This window comes from Armigeres subalbatus, unplaced genomic scaffold (assembly GCF_024139115.2).
Source record: "Armigeres subalbatus isolate Guangzhou_Male unplaced genomic scaffold, GZ_Asu_2 Contig210, whole genome shotgun sequence".
In the NCBI taxonomy this organism is placed as follows: Eukaryota; Metazoa; Arthropoda; class Insecta; order Diptera; family Culicidae; genus Armigeres; species Armigeres subalbatus.
In genome coordinates this window covers 565874-573159 of record NW_026942946.1, presented here as the reverse complement: position 1 = coordinate 573159, position 7286 = coordinate 565874, and the positions used below count along the sequence as shown (strand labels likewise).

General features: G+C 45.4%; 1 long non-coding RNA gene across 1 annotated transcript; it reads left to right on the top strand.

Moving 5' to 3' along the window:
- Positions 1 to 4555: 4555 nt before the first annotated feature.
- Positions 4556 to 5184, top strand: LOC134203762 (uncharacterized). The gene is made up of 3 exons (XR_009977695.1): positions 4556 to 4674; positions 4733 to 4810; positions 4873 to 5184. It is a non-coding gene; the product is annotated as an uncharacterized LOC134203762 (long non-coding RNA).
- Positions 5185 to 7286: the final 2102 nt, after the last annotated feature.

The following is a 7286-nucleotide window of genomic DNA, read 5'->3' as shown; positions in this document are numbered from 1 at the left end:
TGGCCTATCCTCAATCCTAAAGTGAACAGACGTCTCGTATTATGCGGGACAGTCCCGAATTCAGTCTGCTTGTCCCACATTGCAGCCGTGTCGGAAAACGTTCCGCATTCCATGATGAATCTGTGAATTTGATAGACTATGGAATCCGTAAAAAATCCTAGGAATCAGTGAAAATCTACGGAGTCTAAAAGTATTTGAATAACCTTAAGGGTCTGGAGAATGTAAGAATATTGAAAATTAGTTTGACATACGGAACCAAAATAACGTTAAAATATTCTGAAAAATTTGGGTCATCTGAATCGGAAGGCTCTGAGTCACTTCCAGGATCTGAAAATCTGGATATGAGAAAATGTGTAAAATCTGTGATCATTGCAAAAAATCTGAAAAATCTGTCTGAAATCCAGATTTATGCATATGCACAACATGTGACAGATTTAGTTCGAAAAAAATATTGGCAAGTAACCACTTTCTTCGGTGGGGTTTGATCCCCCGAAATCAGTACGCTAGATATGTGCTTTCCCCACTTATCGTGGGATCAAACCCCTCCGAAGGAATTGGTTACCCTCCAATACATTTTCCGAACTAAATTTGTCACATTATTTATTATTTATTCAGACTAAGGCCGAAGTGGCCTGTGCGGTATATAAGAGTCTTCTCCATTCGGCTCGGTCCATGGCTACACGTCGCCAACCACGCAGTCTACGGAGGGTCCGCAAGTCATCTTCCACCTGATCGATCCACCTTGCCCGCTGCGCACCTCGCCTTCTTGTGCCCGTCGGATCGTTGTCGAGAACCATTTTCACCGGGTTACTGTCCGACATTCTGGCTACGTGCCCGGCCCATCGCAGTCGTCCGATTTTCGCGGTGTGAACGATGGATGGTTCTCCCAACAGCTGATGCAATTCGTGGTTCATTCGCCTCCTCCACGTACCGTCCGCCATCTGCACCCCACCATAGATGGTACGCAGCACTTTCCTTTCAAAAACTCCAAGTGCGCGTTGGTCCTCCACGAGCATCGTCCAGGTCTCGTGTCCGTAGAGGACTACCGGTCTAATTAGCGTTTTGTAGATTGTCAGTTTGGTACGGCGGCGAACTCTATTCGATCGGAGCGTCTTGCGGAGTCCAAAGTACGTACGATTTCCAGCCACTATGCGTCTCCGAATTTCTCTGCTGGTGTCATTTTCGGCAGTCACCAGTGAGCCCAAGTACACAAATTCTTCTACCACCTCGATTTCGTCACCACCGATGCAAACTCGCGGTGGGTGGCTCACATTGTCTTCTCTTGAACCTCTTCCTATCATGTACTTCGTCTTCGACGTGTTGATGACTAGTCCGATCCGCTTAGCTTCCCTCTTCAGTCTGATGTAGGCTTCCTCCATCTTCTCAAAGTTACGTGCCATAATATCTATGTCGTCGGCGAAACCAAATAGCTGGACGGACTTATTGAAAATTGTACCACTCGTGTTAATCCCTGCTCTTCGTATTACACCTTCCAAAGCGATGTTGAATAGCAAACACGAAAGACCATCACCTTGCCGTAACCCTCTGCGGGTTTCGAAGGGACTCGAGAATGCCCTGAAACTCGAACTACGCACATCACCCGATCCATCGTCGCTTTGATCAACCGTGTCAGTTTATCCGGAAAACCGTGTTCGTGCATTAGCTGCCATAGCTGGTCCCGATCGATTGTATCATATGCGGCTTTGAAGTCGATGAATAGATGATATGTGGGCACGTTGTATTCGCGGCATTTCTGCAGTACTTGGCGAATGGCAAACACCTGGTCCGTGGTGGAGCGTTCGCCCATAAAACCCGCCTGGTACTGCCCCACGAACTCCCTTGCAGTTGGTGCTAGTCGACGGCATAAAATTTGGGAGAGTACCTTGTAGGCGGCGTTCAGCAATGTGATTGCGCGGTAGTTGCTACAATCCAGCTTATCGCCCTTTTTGTAGATGGGACACACGACACCTTCCATCCACTCCTGCGGCAAAACTTCCTCCTCCCAAATCTTGGTAATGACCCAGTGCAGCGCTCTAGCCAGTGCCTCACCACCGTATTTAAATAGCTCTCCTGGTAGTTGGTCAACCCCTGGGCTTTGTTGTTCTTGAGCTGGCCAATCTCCTCCTGGATTTCCTGGAGATCCGGAGCCGGTAGAATTATGTCCTGCGCGCGTTCTCCCAGGTCCATCACCATACCGCCATCTTCGTCTGCCACATCGCCATTCAGGTGTTCTTCGTAGTGCTGCCGCCACCTTTGGATCACCTCACGCTCGTTCGTAAGAAGGTTCCCGTTTATGTCCTTACACATATCGGGCTGTGGCACGTGGCCCTTACGTGAACGGTTTAACTTCTCATAGAACTTTCGTGTGTTATTAGCGCGGTACAGTTGCTCCGTTTCTTCACGGTCTCGATCTTCCTGCTGGCGCTTTTCCTCCGGAAAATCGAGTTTTGTCTGTTCCGCGCCTGTTTATATCGTGCCTCGTTCGCCCTCGTGCGGTGTTGCAGCAATCTCGCCCATGCTGCATTCTTCTCTTCCACTAACTGCTCACATTCGCCGTCATACCAGTCGTTTCTCTGATCCGGGGCACCGTGCCAAGTGCAGCGGTTGCGGTGCTACCAATGGCGGATCGAATATCTCCAGCCATCTTCAAGAGATGCTGCGCCTAGCTGCTCTTCCGTTGGAAGTGCCACTTCCAGCTGCTGCGCGTATTCTTGGGCTAGTCTACCGTCTTGTAGCCGCCCAATGTTAAGCCGCGGCGTCCGACTTCGACGCGTGTTGTACACCGTCGAGAGTTTTGAGCGCAGGCATACTGCAACGAGGTAGTGGTCGGATTCAATATTCGCACTGCGGTAAGTGCGGACGTTCGTGATGTCGGAGAAGAATTTACCGTCGATTAGAACGTGGTCGATTTGGTTTTCCGTTTCTTGGTTAGATGATCTCCATGTGGCCTTGTGGATATTTTTGCGGGGAAAGAAGGTGCTTCGGACTACCATTCCGCGGGAGGCTGCGAAGTTTATGCATCGTTGGCCGTTGTCATTCGATACGGTGTGCAGACTATCCGGTCCGATGACCGGTCTATACATTTCCGCACTTCCTACCTGTGCGTTCATGTCGCCGATGACGATTTTAACGTCCCGCAGTGGGCATCCATCGTATGTCTGCTCCAGCTGTGCGTAGAACGCTTCTTTCTCGTCGTCGGGTCTCCCTTCGTGTGGGCAGTGCACGTTGATGATGCTATAGTTGAAGAAACGGCCTTTTATCCTCAGCTTGCACATCCTTGCGTTGATTGGCTGCCACCCAATCACGCGTTGGCGCATCTTACCCAGCACTATGAAGCCGGTTCCCAGCTCGTTGGTGGTGCCACAGCTTTGGTAGAAGGTAGCCGCTCGATGCCCGCTTTTCCACACTTTCTGTCCTGTCCAGCAAATCTCCTGCAGCGCCACGACGTCGAAGTTGCGGGATGTAATTCATCGTAGATCATCCTGTCGCAACCTGCGAAACCTAGCGACTTGCAATTCCATGTTCCAAGCTTCCAATCGTGATCCTGTATTCGTCGCTCAGGTCTTTGCCGATTATATCGAGTCGCATTATCTCTTATATTGTTCGTAATGATTGGTTTTCTAGGCGGCTTATTGGGCCTGCGCAAACCTCCTGTCTCGTCGGAGGGCCGTCGTGTCAGGGCTGTTTAGCGTCCCACCTAACACCAGGACTTGGGCTTGTGCGCTTTGAGCGGCACACGGTCGCTTTGGTGGAGCCTACTTGCGGATACATGCAGATTTTTATAGAGGTTTAACAGGGCCCACTGTCAAACCCCACCACATCCTAGGCAAGCCCCACAACTCGCAGATGGCCTGGGGAGGGATCGTCAAGCCCTTGGACATAGTCCCTGCTGCCCTGAATTTGTCACATGTTGTACATATATGCATTATGGGGTATATCCCGTTAGGCATAAGTACGTTAGGCATAATGTACGTTGGACATAATGGACGTTAGGCAAAAAATGACTCAAAGAAAAGCCTATGACAATATGACATCCCTAGTAACATTTTGGTTTTATGCTGAACACTCTTGTAGAGTAAATTATGCTCTTCAAGAGCGTTATAAAACTTAAAATGTTACTTGTGTAACGCCAGATTGTAATACCTTCCAATTTGTGGATGAATTCACTAAACTTCTCCTCGACTATTAATTCGATCTCCATTTTGAATATCGATATGAAATAGCTATAAAAGCTCAGCATGGACACAGACCAATTTCGCCCTTCTTTGATAACAGGGATATTTCTGAGTGTACGCGGTTAAATTATAATTTGAATTTTGGCTCCGCTCTCCCAATCTCTTGAATCCGATACGAAAGAGTGAACTCCCTGGTTTTTAATATGATACCTCGTACACACGTGCATATTGCAGTGTGGTAGGATTAAATAGTTAAACGGAGAAGGGATTCTTTGTTCTATTTTCTAACGCGCAATTGTAGTTTAAACAATAACTAAAGGCAGCTTGGCCATCGCGATTTCTCATTTGAATAGTGATTCTTTGCCAGTGCGGATGTGCTACTAAAAGCCAGTTTAAACGTAGAGACGCCAACCGACGCCATAATGCGAAAGATTTGTTAAAAGTTTAAATAGTTAAAAAGTGTGATTAGTGCCTAGAGAAATAAGCTAATCTTGAATTGGTAAGAACCAATGACCCAAAAGTAAAATTCTCCCTATAAGTAAGAACTGTTTAATTAGTTTATTAACAGTAGTTAGCTTCGAGGCATCACATGTGCAACTATTAGTACTCTTGAATGAGTTAGAACCCGAAGCAAGGTAAGCCGCTCTACATCGCTTCAAAATAGGATCGTTTCTAATAAAACCGAACTGCATAGTAGAAATCCCCTACAACGTAGGGTGCTTGCGTAGGATTGGACCTGATTGGACCACCCGTCAAATTACCACCCACGTGCTCTGCCGACTTGATGCGTATGCACTTGCGCCGAGGACACTCGTGAGCACGTTTTCGTCCCGTACGATTCATCTCGTTTCTCAACCACACGAATTCCGCCTACTGGAGCGCAACATCATCGAATCACGCCTAACCGATCCGACAAGAGCGACGGTTGGAAGGATCGCCCGATAACACGCGGTCGTTGCGTCGAATTTGTTTCCGAGGCGTATGGTGAGACGACGAATGAACTTTTCGCGCGGTGCTGGTTTTCAACGTCAAGCTTGATAAGGTGTGTCCAACCTGGTTCGAAGCGTAGAAAACGAAGAGAGCGAACGTGAGAGTCAGCTGAATTCGATCCTTGTCGGGGCCCCGATCAACGCGTTGGACCTTCAGCGCCGGCAAGTACTCATAAGACATAGTTAGGTTGAGAGAAGGTCAGGGTAGCTAGGAGAGAATTTGTGCACACTGAAATTGGACCAATAAAGTTAATTATCTCCATTCGTGCATTGGTTCCAAGTAGATACTCGTATGAGCTTATTTTGCATTGGTTAACATCTCAATTGAAATGAATTCGATACTTATTTTTATTCTCTCTCTCATTTAGCCAATTTGACTTTATGATTTACATCAGTGGTCCCCAGCACGCCTACTGTCAAGGGCCGTACAGAATTTTTGAGCTGCCGAAGCGGGCCGCAGTATATTTGCAAGACTTGTTTTTCAGTTCATATGCATATTACAGAATATTGTATATTTGGACAAAATATTTTGAACCTGTGATTTTTTTCAAATCAAATATGTACTTGTAAGGACATTTCATTCTACAGATTTAATCGTCATAGCTGACTTTTGGTACATAGTACCGTTTTTCGGGGTTCTGAGAAAAATTCTATTGGAATTCTGAGCAGCATCTGCTCGAGATTCAAAGAAAAAATCGTTGACGATTCTGAACATTCCTTATGAGATTCTGAAAAAAAATCGTTCGGGAATCTGAACAGAATTTAAAACAGAATCCGTTTGGAGTTCTAAAAAGAATCCATTCGCGAGTCTGAACAGAATTCTGGTCGATATTCGGGACAGAAATCTTTCGGAATTTGTTTGAAATTTCAAATAGAGCCTGTTTAGCATTCTGTTTGAGATTCTGAACAGAATCCGATTGAAGGCTCTGAACAGAATCTGCTTGCGATTCTGAAAATAATTCGAATGGTAATCTGAGCAGTATCCATTGTTGATAGTTTGTGTTTTCTGGAGACAATAATCCACAAAATTTCAGCTCAATTTCCCCAAAACCAAACTTATTTAAAAAAATAAAAGCATTCTTTTTACGGAACAGTGTATGGCAACATTGTTTTTACCGGTAGTTCAACCTGGACTTCCTTTAAATTCGCGATTAAATACAAATTTTCTATTATCATAACCCGGTGTGATGACACCGAAGTATATTTGCTGTCGGCCTACATATCATCCATGTATGAAGTTATGCATTTTATGAATCAAATGAATCTTAATGATAATAACTATTCACGAAGTAGAAATCGTGCTTCAACAACATATTGATGTGAAGTTGGCAGGTTCCCGACTCAACAAACATTGAAGGTCAGTTATATAAAATAGTCATTTTCAGCTGAAAAATTAGCTTATTCAGCTAAAATTGTTTGTTGGGGAGGACACCGAGATATTGGGAATGATAAAATGCTTTTGCTGTCATATAAAGCTTATCTATGGGCCACATTTAGTGTATTCTCGGAAAACCTTCGCGGGCCGCAGGAAAAGTCTTGGAGGGCCGCATGCGGCCCGCGGGCCGCACTTTGAGGATCACTGATTTACATAGACTGAAGAGTTCTCTCGGTTTGCACGGTGGGTCTGAACAGTTAAGTTTATTCACCGTTCGGGTGCAAGATTTGGCGTAGTGTTTAAGCCATTGAAAGACTCGCCCAAGAAGAGGGTCTCATAGCCGAGATCCCAAAAGAGCATCAACAGTCTTCCTTATTTGAGGAAGTGGCACATAAGCTGCTGTTTGTACTGAGCTCTAGATAATACGTTACACTTGGGATAAAGAAGGCAGAATTATGCCAAACGTCCATTATGCCTAACGTACTTATCCCTAACGTACTTATGCATATATCTGATTTTCAGTCATAGTAATCAATAACCACTCCTATAGCCAATAGGGTGGTTCTAAAAATTGACTTTGCTCCACAACGCTTATTTGATCATGTTCGATTACTAATTATTGGAACGATTAATAAGGACGCGTTTATTGCTGATTGAAAGCTCTGAGGTATTCCTTTTAGCTATGTAGGTTATCTTTTAACCTGCGCTTAATGAGGAAGCGCCATAAGTATAACGAAAAAAAAAAAT